Raw genomic sequence first — 17,964 nt, 5'->3', positions numbered from 1 at the left:
GACAATGCATCCCATGCCCTTTTAGGCCACTTGATGTCACAATGAATCATTTGATTCTTGGCCTCCATGGTGTCATAATGGTTCCTTGTTTTTATTGGGCCCCATGCTGTCACAATTCATCCCTGGCCCTATTCCCCCCCCGGTGTCAAATGGGATCCTGGGATTATTAGCCTCCATTGGGTCACAATGGATCCTTGCTTCTCTTAACCCCTGTGCTGTCACAATGCATCCCATGCCCTTTTAGGCCACTTGATGTCACAATGAACCATTTGATTCTTGGCCTTCATGGTGTCATAATGGTTCCTTGCTTCTATAGGTCCCCATGCTGTCAGAGTTCATCCGTGGTCCTTTTACGCCCCCTGGTGTCAAAAGGGATTCTTAGATTGTTAGGCAGCATTGGATCACAATGGTTCCTTGCTTCTCTTAACCCCTGTGGTGTCACAATGCATCCCATGCCCTTTTAGGCCACTTGATGTCACAATGAATCATTTGATTCTTGGCCTCCATGGTGGCGTAATTGTACCAGGTTTTCATTGGGCCCCATGCTTTCACAATACATCCCTGCCCCTTTTAGGCCCATTGGTGTCAAAAGGGATCATTAGATTGTTAGCCTCCATTGGGTCACAATGGATCCTTGCTTCTCTTAACGCCTGTGCTGTCACAATGCATCCCATGCCCTTTTCGGCCACTTGATGTCACAATGAATTATTTGATTCTTGGCCTCCATGGTGGCATAATAGATCCTTGCTTCTATTGGTCCCCGTGCTGTAACAATCCATCCCTGGCCCTTTTAGGCCCATTGGTGTCACTGGGGTCATTAGATTGTTAGCCTGCAATGGGTCACAATGGTTCCTTGCTTCTCTTAACCTCTGTGGTGTGACAATGCATCCCATGCCCTTTTAGGCCACTTGATGTCACAATGAATCATTTGATTCTTGGCCTCCATGGTGTCATAATGGTTCCTTGTTTCTATTGGGCCCCATGCTGTCACAATTCATCCCTGGCCCTTTTAATACCCCCGGGTGCCACAAGGGATCATTAGATTGTTAGCCTGCATTGGGTCACAATGGTTCCTTGCTTCTCTTAACCCCTGTGCTGTCACAATGCATCCCATGCCCTTTTAGGCCACTTGATGTCACAATGAATCATTTGATTCTTGTCCTCCACGGTGGCATAATAGATCCTTGCTTCTATTGTTCCCCGTGCTGTACCAATCCATCCCTGGCCCTTTTTATACCCCCTGGTGCCACAAGGGATCATTAGATTGTTAGCCTGCATTGGGTCACAATGGTTCCTTGCTTCTCTTAACCTCTGTGCTGTCACAATGCATTCCAAGCCCTTTTAGGCCACTTGGTCTTACAATGAACCATTTGATTCTTGGCCTTCATGGTGTCATAATGGTTCCTTGCTTCTATAGGTCCCCATGCTGTCAGAGTTCATCCGTGGTCCTTTTGCGCCCCCTGGTGTCAAAAGGGATTCTTAGATTGTTAGCCTACATTGGGTCACAATGGTTCCTTGCTTCTCTTAACCCCTGTGGTGTCACAATGCATCCCATGCCCTTTTAGGCCACTTGATGTCACAATGAATCATTTGATTCTTGGCCTCCATGGTGGCGTAATTGTACCAGGTTTTAATTGGGCCCCATACTTTCACAATACATCCCTGCCCCTTTTAGGCCCATTGGTGTCAAAAGGGATCATTAGATTGTTAGCCTCCATTGGGTCACAATGGATCCTTGCTTCTCTTAACCTCTGTGCTGTCACAATGCATCCCATGCCCTTTTAGGCCACTTGATGTCACAATGAATCATTTGATTCTTGGCCTCCACGGTGGCATAGTAGATCCTTGCTTCTACTGCTCCCCGTGCTGTAACAATCCATCCCTGGCCCTTTTTATACCCCCTGGTGCCACAAGGGATCATTAGATTGTTAGCCTGCATTGGGTCACAATGGTTCCTTGCTTCTCTTAACCTCTGTGCTGTCACAATGCATCCCATGCCCTTTTAGGCCACTTGATGTCACAATGAATCATTTGATTCTTGGCCTCCATGGTGGCATAATAGATCCTTGCTTCTATTGGTCCCCGTGTTGTAACAATTCATCCCTGCCACTTTTAGGCCCATTGGTGTCACAAGGGATCATTAGATTGTTAGCCTGCATTGGGTTACAATGGTTCCTTGCTTCTCTTAACCTCTGTGGTGTCACAATGCATCCCATGCCCTTTTAGGCCACTTGATGTCACAATGAATCATTTGATTCTTGGCCTCCATGGTGGCATAATAGATCCTTGCTTCTATTGGTCCCCGTGCTGTAACAATCCATCCCTGGCCCTTTTTATACCCCCCGGTGCCACAAGGGATCATTAGATTGTTAGCCTGCATTGGGTCACAATGGTTCCTTGCTTCTCTTAACCTCTGTGGTGTCACAATGCATTCCAAGCCCTTTTAGGCCACTTGATGTCACAATGAACCATTTGATTCTTGGCCTTCATGGTGTCATAATGGTTCCTTGCTTCTATAGGTCCCCATGCTGTCAGAGTCCATCCGTGGCCCTTTTTATACCCCCTGGTGCCACAAGGGATCATTAGATTGTTAGCCTGCATTGGGTCACAATGGTTCCTTGCTTCTCTAAACCCCTGTGGTGTCACAATGCATCCCAAGCCCTTTTAGGCCACTTGATGTCACAATGAATCATTTGATTCTTGGCCTCCATGGTGTCATAATGGTTCCTTGTTTTTATTGGGCCCCATGCTGTCACAATTCATCCCTGGCCCTATTCCCCCCCCTGGTGTCAAATGGGATCCTGGGATTATTAGCCTCCATTGGGTCACAATGGATCCTTGCTTCTCTTAACCCCTGTGCTGTCACAATGCATCCCATGCCCTTTTAGGCCACTTGATGTCACAATGAACCATTTGATTCTTGGCCTTCATGGTGTCATAATGGTTCCTTGCTTCTATAGGTCCCCATGATGTCAGAGTTCATCCGTGGTCCTTTTGCGCCCCCTGGTGTCAAAAGGGATTCTTAGATTGTTAGGCAGCATTGGATCACAATGGTTCCTTGCTTCTCTTAACCCCTGTGGTGTCACAATGCATCCCATGCCCTTTTAGGCCACTTGATGTCACAATGAATCATTTGATTCTTGGCCTCCATGGTGGCGTAATTGTACCAGGTTTTCATTGGGCCCCATGCTTTCACAATACATCCCTGCCCCTTTTAGGCCCATTGGTGTCAAAAGGGATCATTAGATTGTTAGCCTCCATTGGGTCACAATGGATCCTTGCTTCTCTTAACGCCTGTGCTGTCACAATGCATCCCATGCCCTTTTCGGCCACTTGATGTCACAATGAATTATTTGATTCTTGGCCTCCATGGTGGCATAATAGATCCTTGCTTCTATCGGTCCCCGTGCTGTAACAATCCATCCCTGGCCCTTTTAGGCCCATTGGTGTCACTGGGGTCATTAGATTGTTAGCCTGCAATGGGTCACAATGGTTCCTTGCTTCTCTTAACCTCTGTGGTGTCACAATGCATCCCATGCCCTTTTAGGCCACTTGATGTCACAATGAATCATTTGATTCTTGGCCTCCATGGTGTCATAATGGTTCCTTGTTTCTATTGGGCCCCATGCTGTCACAATTCATCCCTGGCCCTTTTAATACCCCCTGGTGCCACAAGGGATCATTAGATTGTTAGCCTGCATTGGGTCACAATGGTTCCTTGCTTCTCTTAACCCCTGTGCTGTCACAATGCATCCCATGCCCTTTTAGGCCACTTGATGTCACAATGAATCATTTGATTCTTGGCCTCCACGGTGGCATAATAGATCCTTGCTTCTATTGGTCCCCGTGCTGTAACAATCCATCCCTGGCCCTTTTTATACCCCCTGGTGCCACAAGGGATCATTAGATTGTTAGCCTGCATTGGGTCACAATGGTTCCTTGCTTCTCTTAACCTCTGTGCTGTCACAATGCATTCCAAGCCCTTTTAGGCCACTTGATGTCACAATGAACCATTTGATTCTTGGCCTTCATGGTGTCATAATGGTTCCTTGCTTCTATAGCTCCCCATGCTGTCAGAGTTCATCCGTGGTCCTTTTGCGCCCCCTGGTGTCAAAAGGGATTCTTAGATTGTTAGCCTACATTGGGTCACAATGGTTCCTTGCTTCTCTTAACCCCTGTGGTGTCACAATGCATCCCATGCCCTTTTAGGCCACTTGATGTCACAATGAATCATTTGATTCTTGGCCTCCATGGTGGCGTAATTGTACCAGGTTTTAATTGGGCCCCATACTTTCACAATACATCCCTGCCCCTTTTAGGCCCATTGGTGTCAAAAGGGATCATTAGATTGTTAGCCTCCATTGGGTCACAATGGATCCTTGCTTCTCTTAACCTCTGTGCTGTCACAATGCATCCCATGCCCTTTTAGGCCACTTGATGTCACAATGAATCATTTGATTCTTGGCCTCCATGGTGGCATAATGCTTCCTTGTTTCTATTGGGCTCCATTCTGTCACAATTCATCCCTGGACCTTTTACGCCCCCTGGTGTCAAATGGGATTCTTAGATTGTTAGCCTGCATTGGGTCACAATGGTTCCTTGCTTCTCTAAACCCCTGTGGTGTCACAATGCATCCCAAGCCCTTTTAGGCCACTTGATGTCACAATGAATCATTTGATTCTTGGCCTCCATGGTGTCATAATGGTTCCTTGTTTTTATTGGGCCCCATGCTGTCACAATTCATCCCTGGCCCTATTCCCCCCCCTGGTGTCAAATGGGATCCTGGGATTATTAGCCTCCATTGGGTCACAATGGATCCTTGCTTCTCTTAACCCCTGTGCTGTCACAATGCATCCCATGCCCTTTTAGGCCACTTGATGTCACAATGAACCATTTGATTCTTGGCCTTCATGGTGTCATAATGGTTCCTTGCTTCTATAGGTCCCCATGCTGTCAGAGTTCATCCGTGGTCCTTTTGCGCCCCCTGGTGTCAAAAGGGATTCTTAGATTGTTAGGCAGCATTGGATCACAATGGTTCCTTGCTTCTCTTAACCCCTGTGGTGTCACAATGCATCCCATGCCCTTTTAGGCCACTTGATGTCACAATGAATCATTTGATTCTTGGCCTCCATGGTGGCGTAATTGTACCAGGTTTTCATTGGGCCCCATGCTTTCACAATACATCCCTGCCCCTTTTAGGCCCATTGGTGTCAAAAGGGATCATTAGATTGTTAGCCTCCATTGGGTCACAATGGATCCTTGCTTCTCTTAACGCCTGTGCTGTCACAATGCATCCCATGCCCTTTTCGGCCACTTGATGTCACAATGAATTATTTGATTCTTGGCCTCCATGGTGGCATAATAGATCCTTGCTTCTATTGGTCCCCGTGCTGTAACAATTCATCCCTGGCCCTTTTAGGCCCATTGGTGTCACTGGGGTCATTAGATTGTTAGCCTGCAATGGGTCACAATGGTTCCTTGCTTCTCTTAACCTCTGTGGTGTGACAATGCATCCCATGCCCTTTTAGGCCACTTGATGTCACAATGAATCATTTGATTCTTGGCCTCCATGGTGTCATAATGGTTCCTTGTTTCTATTGGGCCCCATGCTGTCACAATTCATCCCTGGCCCTTTTAATACCCCCTGGTGCCACAAGGGATCATTAGATTGTTAGCCTGCATTGGGTCACAATGGTTCCTTGCTTCTCTTAACCCCTGTGCTGTCACAATGCATCCCATGCCCTTTTAGGCCACTTGATGTCACAATGAATCATTTGATTCTTGGCCTCCACGGTGGCATAATAGATCCTTGCTTCTATTGTTCCCCGTGGTGTAACAATCCATCCCTGGCCCTTTTTATACCCCCTGGTGCCACAAGGGATCATTAGATTGTTAGCCTGCATTGGGTCACAATGGTTCCTTGCTTCTCTTAACCTCTGTGCTGTCACAATGCATTCCAAGCCCTTTTAGGCCACTTGGTCTTACAATGAACCATTTGATTCTTGGCCTTCATGGTGTCATAATGGTTCCTTGCTTCTATAGGTCCCCATGCTGTCAGAGTCCATCCGTGGTCCTTTTGCGCCCCCTGGTGTCAAAAGGGATTCTTAGATTGTTAGCCTACATTGGGTCACAATGGTTCCTTGCTTCTCTTAACCCCTGTCGTGTCACAATGCATCCCATGCCCCTTTAGGCCACTTGATGTCACAATGAATCATTTGATTCTTGGCCTCCATGGTGGCGTAATTGTACCAGGTTTTAATTGGGCCCCATACTTTCACAATACATCCCTGCCCCTTTTAGGCCCATTGGTGTCAAAAGGGATCATTAGATTGTTAGCCTCCATTGGGTCACAATGGATCCTTGCTTCTCTTAACCTCTGTGGTGTCACAATGCATCCCATGCCCTTTTAGGCCACTTGATGTCACAATGAATCATTTGATTCTTGGCCTCCACGGTGGCATAGTAGATCCTTGTTTCTACTGCTCCCCGTGCTGTAACAATCCATCCCTGGCCCTTTTTATACCCCCTGGTGCCACAGGGGATCATTAGATTGTTAGCCTGCATTGGGTCACAATGGTTCCTTGCTTCTCTTAACCTCTGTGGTGTCACAATGCATCCCATGCCCTTTTAGGCCACTTGATGTCACAATGAATCATTTGATTCTTGGCCTCCATGGTGGCATAATAGATCCTTGCTTCTATTGGTCCCCGTGTTGTAACAATTCATCCCTGCCCCTTTTAGGCCCATTTGTGTTAAAAGGGATCATTAGATTGTTAGCCTCCATTGGGTCACAATGGATCCTTGCTTCTCTTAACGCCTGTGCTGTCACAATGCATCCCATGCCCTTTTCGGCCACTTGATGTCACAATGAATTATTTGATTCTTGGCCTCCATGGTGGCATAATAGATCCTTGCTTCTATTGGTCCCCGTGCTGTAACAATCCATCCCTGGCCCTTTTAGGCCCATTGGTGTCACTGGGGTCATTAGATTGTTAGCCTGCAATGGGTCACAATGGTTCCTTGCTTCTCTTAACCTCTGTGGTGTGACAATGCATCCCATGCCCTTTTAGGCCACTTGATGTCACAATGAATCATTTGATTCTTGGCCTCCATGGTGTCATAATGGTTCCTTGTTTCTATTGGGCCCCATGCTGTCACAATTCATCCCTGGCCCTTTTAATACCCCCTGGTGCCACAAGGGATCATTAGATTGTTAGCCTGCATTGGGTCACAATGGTTCCTTGCTTCTCTTAACCCCTGTGCTGTCACAATGCATCCCATGCCCTTTTAGGCCACTTGATGTCACAATGAATCATTTGATTCTTGTCCTCCACGGTGGCATAATAGATCCTTGCTTCTATTGTTCCCCGTGCTGTACCAATCCATCCCTGGCCCTTTTTATACCCCCTGGTGCCACAAGGGATCATTAGATTGTTAGCCTGCATTGGGTCACAATGGTTCCTTGCTTCTCTTAACCTCTGTGCTGTCACAATGCATTCCAAGCCCTTTTAGGCCACTTGGTCTTACAATGAACCATTTGATTCTTGGCCTTCATGGTGTCATAATGGTTCCTTGCTTCTATAGGTCCCCATGCTGTCAGAGTCCATCCGTGGTCCTTTTGCGCCCCCTGGTGTCAAAAGGGATTCTTAGATTGTTAGCCTACATTGGGTCACAATGGTTCCTTGCTTCTCTTAACCCCTGTGGTGTCACAATGCATCCCATGCCCTTTTAGGCCACTTGATGTCACAATGAATCATTTGATTCTTGGCCTCCATGGTGGCGTAATTGTACCAGGTTTTAATTGGGCCCCATACTTTCACAATACATCCCTGCCCCTTTTAGGCCCATTGGTGTCAAAAGGGATCATTAGATTGTTAGCCTCCATTGGGTCACAATGGATCCTTGCTTCTCTTAACCTCTGTGCTGTCACAATGCATCCCATGCCCTTTTAGGCCACTTGATGTCACAATGAATCATTTGATTCTTGGCCTCCACGGTGGCATAGTAGATCCTTGTTTCTACTGCTCCCCGTGCTGTAACAATCCATCCCTGGCCCTTTTTATACCCCCTGGTGCCACAAGGGATCATTAGATTGTTAGCCTGCATTGGGTCACAATGGTTCCTTGCTTCTCTTAACCTCTGTGGTGTCACAATGCATCCCATGCCCTTTTAGGCCACTTGATGTCACAATGAATCATTTGATTCTTGGCCTCCATGGTGGCATAATAGATCCTTGCTTCTATTGGTCCCCGTGTTGTAACAATTCATCCCTGCCCCTTTTAGGCCCATTGGTGTCACAAGGGATCATTAGATTGTTAGCCTGCATTGGGTTACAATGGTTCCTTGCTTCTCTTAACCTCTGTGGTGTCACAATGCATTCCAAGCCCTTTTAGGCCACTTGATGTCACAATGAACCATTTGATTCTTGGCCTTCATGGTGTCATAATGGTTCCTTGCTTCTATAGGTCCCCATGCTGTCAGAGTCCATCCGTGGCCCTTTTTATACCCCCTGGTGCCACAAGGGATCATTAGATTGTTAGCCTGCATTGGGTCACAATGGTTCCATGGTTCTCTTAACTCCTGTGGTGTCACAATGCATCCCATGCCCTTTTAGGCCACTTGATGTCACAATGAATCATTTGATTCTTGGCCTCCATGGTGGCATAATGCTTCCTTGTTTCTATTGGGCTCCATTCTGTCACAATTCATCCCTGGACCTTTTACGCCCCCTGGTGTCAAATGGGATTCTTAGATTGTTAGCCTGCATTGGGTCACAATGGTTCCTTGCTTCTCTAAACCCCTGTGGTGTCACAATGCATCCCAAGCCCTTTTAGGTCACTTGATGTCACAATGAATCATTTGATTCTTGGCCTCCATGGTGTCATAATGGTTCCTTGTTTTTATTGCGCCCCATGCTGTCACAATTCATCCCTGGCCCTATTCCCCCCCCTGGTGTCAAATGGGATCCTGGGATTATTAGCCTCCATTGGGTCACAATGGATCCTTGCTTCTCTTAACCCCTGTGCTGTCACAATGCATCCCATGCCCTTTTAGGCCACTTGATGTCACAATGAACCATTTGATTCTTGGCCTTCATGGTGTCATAATGGTTCCTTGCTTCTATAGGTCCCCATGCTGTCAGAGTTCATCCGTGGTCCTTTTGCGCCCCCTGGTGTCAAAAGGGATTCTTAGATTGTTAGGCAGCATTGGATCACAATGGTTCCTTGCTTCTCTTAACCCCTGTGGTGTCACAATGCATCCCATGCCCTTTTAGGCCACTTGATGTCACAATGAATCATTTGATTCTTGGCCTCCATGGTGGCGTAATTGTACCAGGTTTTCATTGGGCCCCATGCTTTCACAATACATCCCTGCCCCTTTTAGGCCCATTGGTGTCAAAAGGGATCATTAGATTGTTAGCCTCCATTGGGTCACAATGGATCCTTGCTTCTCTTAACGCCTGTGCTGTCACAATGCATCCCATGCCCTTTTCGGCCACTTGATGTCACAATGAATTATTTGATTCTTGGCCTCCATGGTGGCATAATAGGTCCTTGCTTCTATTGGTCCCCGTGCTGTAACAATCCATCCCTGGCCCTTTTAGGCCCATTGGTGTCACTGGGGTCATTAGATTGTTAGCCTGCAATGGGTCACAATGGTTCCTTGCTTCTCTTAACCTCTGTGGTGTGACAATGCATCCCATGCCCTTTTAGGCCACTTGATGTCACAATGAATCATTTGATTCTTGGCCTCCATGGTGTCATAATGGTTCCTTGTTTCTATTGGGCCCCATGCTGTCACAATTCATCCCTGGCCCTTTTAATACCCCCTGGTGCCACAAGGGATCATTAGATTGTTAGCCTGCATTGGGTCACAATGGTTCCTTGCTTCTCTTAACCCCTGTGCTGTCACAATGCATCCCATGCCCTTTTAGGCCACTTGATGTCACAATGAATCATTTGATTCTTGGCCTCCACGGTGGCATAATAGATCCTTGCTTCTATTGTTCCCCGTGCTGTAACAATCCATCCCTGGCCCTTTTTATACCCCCTGGTGCCACAAGGGATCATTAGATTGTTAGCCTGCATTGGGTCACAATGGTTCCTTGCTTCTCTTAACCTCTGTGCTGTCACAATGCATTCCAAGCCCTTTTAGGCCACTTGGTCTTACAATGAACCATTTGATTCTTGGCCTTCATGGTGTCATAATGGTTCCTTGCTTCTATAGGTCCCCATGCTGTCAGAGTCCATCCGTGGTCCTTTTGCGCCCCCTGGTGTCAAAAGGGATTCTTAGATTGTTAGCCTACATTGGGTCACAATGGTTCCTTGCTTCTCTTAACCCCTGTGGTGTCACAATGCATCCCATGCCCTTTTAGGCCACTTGATGTCACAATGAATCATTTGATTCTTGGCCTCCATGGTGGCGTAATTGTACCAGGTTTTAATTGGGCCCCATACTTTCACAATACATCCCTGCCCCTTTTAGGCCCATTGGTGTCAAAAGGGATCATTAGATTGTTAGCCTCCATTGGGGCACAATGGATCCTTGCTTCTCTTAACCTCTGTGGTGTCACAATGCATCCCATGCCCTTTTCGGCCACTTGATGTCACAATGAATCATTTGATTCTTGGCCTCCATGGTGGCATAATAGATCCTTGCTTCTATTGGTCCCCGTGTTGTAACAATTCATCCCTGCCCGTTTTAGGCCCATTGGTGTCACAAGGGATCATTAGATTGTTAGCCTGCATTGGGTTACAATGGTTCCTTGCTTGTCTTAACCTCTGTGGTGTCACAATGCATCCCATGCCCTTTTAGGCCACTTGATGTCACAATGAATCATTTGATTCTTGGCCTCCATGGTGGCATAATAGATCCTTGCTTCTATTGGTCCCCGTGTTGTAACAATTCATCCCTGCCCCTTTTAGGCCCATTGGTGTCACAAGGGATCATTAGATTGTTAGCCTGCATTGGGTCACAATGGTTCCATGGTTCTCTTAACTCCTGTGGTGTCACAATGCATCCCATGCCCTTTTAGGCCACTTGATGTCACAATGAATCATTTGATTCTTGGCCTCCATGGTGTCATAATGCTTCCTTGTTTCTATTGGGCTCCATTCTGTCACAATTCATCCCTGGACCTTTTACGCCCCCTGGTGTCAAATGGGATTCTTAGATTGTTAGCCTGCATTGGGTCACAATGGTTCCTTGCTTCTCTTAACACCTGTGGTGTCACAATGCATCCCATGCCCTTTTAGGCCACTTGATGTCACAATGAATCATTTGATTCTTGGCCTCCATGGTGTCATAATGGTTCCTTGTTTTTATTGGGCCCCATGCTGTCACAATTCATCCCTTGCCCTATTCCCCCCCCTGGTGTCAAATGGGATCCTGGGATTATTATCCTCCATTGGGTCACAATGGATCCTTGCTTCTCTTAACCCCTGTGCTGTCACAATGCATCCCATGCCCTTTTAGGCCACTTGATGTCACAATGAACCATTTGATTCTTGGCCTTCATGGTGTCATAATGGTTCCTTGCTTCTATAGGTCCCCATGCTGTCAGAGTTCATCCGTGGTCCTTTTGCGCCCCCTGGTGTCAAAAGGGATTCTTAGATTGTTAGGCAGCATTGGATCACAATGGTTCCTTGCTTCTCTTAACCCCTGTGGTGTCACAATGCATCCCATGCCCTTTTAGGCCACTTGATGTCACAATGAACCATTTGATTCTTGGCCTCCATGGTGGCGTAATTGTACCAGGTTTTCATTGGGCCCCATGCTTTCACAATACATCCCTGCCCCTTTTAGGCCCATTGGTGTCAAAAGGGATCATTAGATTGTTAGCCTCCATTGGGTCACAATGGATCCTTGCTTCTCTTAACGCCTGTGCTGTCACAATGCATCCCATGCCCTTTTCGGCCACTTGATGTCACAATGAATTATTTGATTCTTGGCCTCCATGGTGGCATAATAGATCCTTGCTTCTATTGGTCCCCGTGCTGTAACAATCCATCCCTGGCCCTTTTAGGCCCATTGGGGTCACTGGGGTCATTAGATTGTTAGCCTGCAATGGGTCACAATGGTTCCTTGCTTCTCTTAACCTCTGTGGTGTGACAATGCATCCCATGCCCTTTTAGGCCACTTGATGTCACAATGAATCATTTGATTCTTGGCCTCCATGGTGTCATAATGGTTCCTTGTTTCTATTGGGCCCCATGCTGTCACAATTCATCCCTGGCCCTTTTAATACCCCCTGGTGCCACAAGGGATCATTAGATTGTTAGCCTGCATTGGGTCACAATGGTTCCATGGTTCTCTTAACTCCTGTGGTGTCACAATGCATCCCATGCCCTTTTAGGCCACTTGATGTCACAATGAATCATTTGATTCTTGGCCTCCATGGTGTCATAATGCTTCCTTGTTTCTATTGGGCTCCATTCTGTCACAATTCATCCCTGGACCTTTTACGCCCCCTGGTGTCAAATGGGATTCTTAGATTGTTAGCCTGCATTGGGTCACAATGGTTCCTTGCTTCTCTTAACCCCTGTGGTGTCACAATGCATCCCATGCCCTTTTAGGCCACTTGATGTCACAATGAATCATTTGATTCTTGGCCTCCATGGTGTCATAATGGTTCCTTGTTTTTATTGGGCCCCATGCTGTCACAATTCATCCCTGGCCCTATTCCCCCCCCTGGTGTCAAATGGGATCCTGGGATTATTAGCCTCCATTGGGTCACAATGGTTCCTTGCTTCTCTTAACCCCTGTGGTGTCACAATGCATCCCATGCCCTTTTAGGCCACTTGATGTCACAATGAACCATTTGATTCTTGGCCTTCATGGTGTCATAATGGTTCCTTGCTTCTATAGGTCCCCATGCTGTCAGAGTTCATCCGTGGTCCTTTTGCGCCCCCTGGTGTCAAAAGGGATTCTTAGATTGTTAGGCAGCATTGGATCACAATGGTTCCTTGCTTCTCTTAACCCCTGTGGTGTCACAATGCATCCCATGCCCTTTTAGGCCACTTGATGTCACAATGAATCATTTGATTCTTGGCCTCCATGGTGGCGTAATTGTACCAGGTTTTCATTGGGCCCCATGCTTTCACAATACATCCCTGCCCCTTTTAGGCCCATTGGTGTCAAAAGGGATCATTAGATTGTTAGCCTCCATTGGGTCACAATGGATCCTTGCTTCTCTTAACGCCTGTGCTGTCACAATGCATCCCATGCCCTTTTCGGCCACTTGATGTCACAATGAATCATTTGATTCTTGGCCTCCATGGTGGCGTAATTGTACCAGGTTTTAATTGGGCCCCATACTTTCACAATACATCCCTGCCCCTTTTAGGCCCATTGGTGTCAAAAGGGATCATTAGATTGTTAGCCTCCATTGGGTCACAATGGATCCTTGCTTCTCTTAACCTCTGTGGTGTCACAATGCATCCCATGCCCTTTTAGGCCACTTGATGTCACAATGAATCATTTGATTCTTGGCCTCCACGGTGGCATAGTAGATCCTTGCTTCTATTGCTCCCCGTGCTGTAACAATCCATCCCTGGCCCTTTTTATACCCCCTGGTGCCACAAGGGATCATTAGATTGTTAGCCTGCATTGGGTCACAATGGTTCCTTGCTTCTCTTAACCTCTGTGCTGTCACAATGCATCCCATGCCCTTTTAGGCCACTTGATGTCACAATGAATCATTTGATTCTTGGCCTCCATGGTGGCATAATAGATCCTTGCTTCTATTGGTCCCCGTGTTGTAACAATTCATCCTTGCCCCTTTTAGGCCCATTGGTGTCACAAGGGATCATTAGATTGTTAGCCTGCATTGGGTTACAATGGTTCCTTGCTTCTCTTAACCTCTGTGGTGTCACAATGCATCCCATGCCCTTTTAAGCCACTTGATGTCACAATGAATCATTTGATTCTTGGCCTCCATGGTGGCATAATAGATATTTGCTTCTATTGGTCCCCGTGCTGTAACAATCCATCCCTGGCCCTTTTTATACCCCCCGGTGCCACAAGGGATCATTAGATTGTTAGCCTGCATTGGGTCACAATGGTTCCTTGCTTCTCTTAACGCCTGGGCTGTCACAATGCATCCCATGCCTTTTTCGGCCACTTGATGTCATAATGAATTATTTGATTCTTGGCCTCCATGGTGGCATAATAGGTCCTTGCTTCTATTGGTCCCCGTGCTGTAACAATCCATCCCTGGCGCTTTTAGGCCCATTGGTGTCACTGGGGTCATTAGATTGTTAGCCTGCAATGGGTCACAATGGTTCCTTGCTTCTCTTAACCTCTGTGGTGTGACAATGCATCCCATGCCCTTTTAGGCCACTTGATGTCACAATGAATCATTTGATTCTTGGCCTCCATGGTGTCATAATGGTTCCTTGTTTCTATTGGGCCCCATGCTGTCACAATTCATCCCTGGCCCTTTTAATACCCCCTGGTGCCACAAGGGATCATTAGATTGTTAGCCTGCATTGGGTCACAATGGTTCCATTGTTCTCTTAACTCCTGTGGTGTCACAATGCATCCCATGCCCTTTTAGGCCACTTGATGTCACAATGAATCATTTGATTCTTGGCCTCCATGGTGTCATAATGCTTCCTTGTTTCTATTGGGCCCCATGCTGTAACAATTCATCCCTGGCCCTATTCCCCCCCCTGGTGTCAAATGGGATCCTGGGATTATTAGCCTCCATTGGGTCACAATGGATCCTTGCTTCTCTTAACCCCTGTGCTGTCACAATGCATCCCATGCCCTTTTAGGCCACTTGATGTCACAATGAACCATTTGATTCTTGGCCTTCATGGTGTCATAATGGTTCCTTGCTTCTATAGGTCCCCATGCTGTCAGAGTTCATCCGTGGTCCTTTTGCGCCCCCTGGTGTCAAAAGGGATTCTTAGATTGTTAGGCAGCATTGGATCACAATGGTTCCTTGCTTCTCTTAACCCCTGTGGTGTCACAATGCATCCCATGCCCTTTTAGGCCACTTGATGTCACAATGAATCATTTGATTCTTGGCCTCCATGGTGGCGTAATTGTACCAGGTTTTCATTGGGCCCCATGCTTTCACAATACATCCCTGCCCCTTTTAGGCCCATTGGTGTCAAAAGGGATCATTAGATTGTTAGCCTCCATTGGGTCACAATGATTCCTTGCTTCTCTTAACGCCTGTGCTGTCACAATGCATCCCATGCCCTTTTCGGCCACTTGATGTCACAATGAATTATTTGATTCTTGGCCTCCATGGTGGCATAATAGATCCTTGCTTCTATTGGTCCCCGTGCTGTAACAATCCATCCCTGGCCCTTTTAGGCCCATTGGTGTCACTAGGGATCATTAGATTGTTAGCCTGCAATGGGTCACAATGGTTCCTTGCTTCTCTTAACCTCTGTGGTGTGACAATGCATCCCATGCCCTTTTAGGCCACTTGATGTCACAATGAATCATTTGATTCTTGGCCTCCATGGTGTCATAATGGTTCCTTGTTTCTATTGGGCCCCATGCTGTCACAATTCATCCCTGGCCCTTTTAATACCCCCTGGTGCCACAAGGGATCATTAGATTGTTAGCCTGCATTGGGTCACAATGGTTCCTTGCTTCTCTTAACCCCTGTGCTGTCACAATGCATCCCATGCCCTTTTAGGCCACTTGATGTCACAATGAATCATTTGATTCTTGGCCTCCACGGTGGCATAATAGATCCTTGCTTCTATTGGTCCCCGTGCTGTAACAATCCATCCCTGGCCCTTTTTATACCCCCTGGTGCCACAAGGGATCATTAGATTGTTAGCCTGCATTGGGTCACAATGGTTCCTTGCTTCTCTTAACCTCTGTGCTGTCACAATGCATTCCAAGCCCTTTTAGGCCACTTGGTCTTACAATGAACCATTTGATTCTTGGCCTTCATGGTGTCATAATGGTTCTTTGCTTCTATAGCTCCCCATGCTGTCAGAGTTCATCCGTGGTCCTTTTGCGCCCCCTGGTGTCAAAAGGGATTCTTAGATTGTTAGCCTACATTGGGTCACAATGGTTCCTTGCTTCTCTTAACCCCTGTGGTGTCACAATGCATCCCATGCCCTTTTAGGCCACTTGATGTCACAATGAATCATTTGATTCTTGGCCTCCATGGTGGCGTAATTGTACCAGGTTTTAATTGGGCCCCATACTTTCACAATACATCCCTGCCCCTTTTAGGCCCATTGGTGTCAAAAGGGATCATTAGATTGTTAGCCTCCATTGGGTCACAATGGATCCTTGCTTCTCTTAACCTCTGTGGTGTCACAATGCATCCCATGCCCTTTTAGGCCACTTGATGTCACAATGAATCATTTGATTCTTGGCCTCCACGGTGGCATAGTAGATCCTTGCTTCTATTGCTCCCCGTGCTGTAACAATCCATCCCTGGCCCTTTTTATACCCCCTGGTGCCACAAGGGATCATTAGATTGTTAGCCTGCATTGGGTCACAATGGTTCCTTGCTTCTCTTAACCTCTGTGCTGTCACAATGCATCCCATGCCCTTTTAGGCCACTTGATGTCACAATGAATCATTTGATTCTTGGCCTCCATGGTGGCATAATAGATCCTTGCTTCTATTGGTCCCCGTGTTGTAACAATTCATCCCTGCCCCTTTTAGGCCCATTGCTGTCACAAGGGATCATTAGATTGTTAGCCTGCATTGGGTCACAATGGTTCCTTGCTTGTCTTAACCTCTGTGGTGTCACAATGCATCCCATGCCCTTTTAGGCCACTTGATGTCACAATGAATCATTTGATTCTTGGCCTCCATGGTGGCATAATAGATCCTTGCTTCTATTGGTCCCCGTGCTGTAACAATCCATCCCTGGCCCTTTTTATACCCCCCGGTGCCACAAGGGATCATTAGATTGTTAGCCTGCATTGGGTCACAATGGTTCCTTGCTTCTCTTAACCTCTGTGCTGTCACAATGCATTCCAAGCCCTTTTAGGCCACTTGATGTCACAATGAACCATTTGATTCTTGGCCTTCATGGTGTCATAATGGTTCCTTGCTTCTATAGGTCCCCATGTTGTCAGAGTCCATCCGTGGCCCTTTTGCGTCCCCTGGTGTCACAATGGATTCTTAGATTGTTAGCCTGCATTGGGTCACAATGGTTCCTTGCTTCTCTTAACCTCTGTGGTGTCACAATGCATCCCATGCCCTTTTAGGCCACTTGATGTCACAATGAATCATTTGATTCTTGGCCTATATGGTGGCGTAATTGTATCAGGTTTTCATTGGGCCCCATGCTTTCACAATACATCCCTGCCCCTTTTAGGCCCATTGGTGTCAAAAGGGATTATTAGATTGTTAGCCTCCATTGGGTCACAATGGATCCTTGCCTCTCTTAACCCCTGTGCTGTCACAATGCATCCCATGCCCTTTTAGGCCACTTGATGTCACAATGAATCATTTGATTCTTGGCCTCCATGGTGGCATAATAGATCCTTGATTCTATTGGTCCCCGTGCTGTAACAATCCATCCCTGGCCCTTTTTATACCCCCTGGTGCCACAAGGGATCATTAGATTGTTAGCCTGCATTGGATCACAATGATTCCTTGCTTCTCTTAACCTCTGTGGTGTCACAATGCATCCCATGCCCTTTTAGGCCACTTGATGTCACAATGAATCATTTGATTCTTGGCCTCCATGGTGTCATAATGCTTCCTTGTTTCTATTGGGCTCCATGCTGTCACAATTCATCCCTGGACCTTTTACGCCCCCTGGTGTCAAATGGGATTCTTAGATTGTTAGCCTGCATTGGGTCACAATGGTTCCTTGCTTCTCTTAACCCCTGTGGTGTCACAATGCATCCCATGCCCTTTTAGGCCACTTGATGTCACAATGAATCATTTGATTCTTGGCCTCCATGGTGTCATAATGGTTCCTTGTTTCTATTGGGCCCCATGCTGTCACAATTCATCCCTGGC

This window comes from Cinclus cinclus, chromosome 17 (genome assembly GCF_963662255.1).
Source record: "Cinclus cinclus chromosome 17, bCinCin1.1, whole genome shotgun sequence".
Taxonomy (NCBI): domain Eukaryota; kingdom Metazoa; phylum Chordata; class Aves; order Passeriformes; family Cinclidae; genus Cinclus; species Cinclus cinclus.
This window is presented reverse-complemented; position numbering follows the sequence as displayed.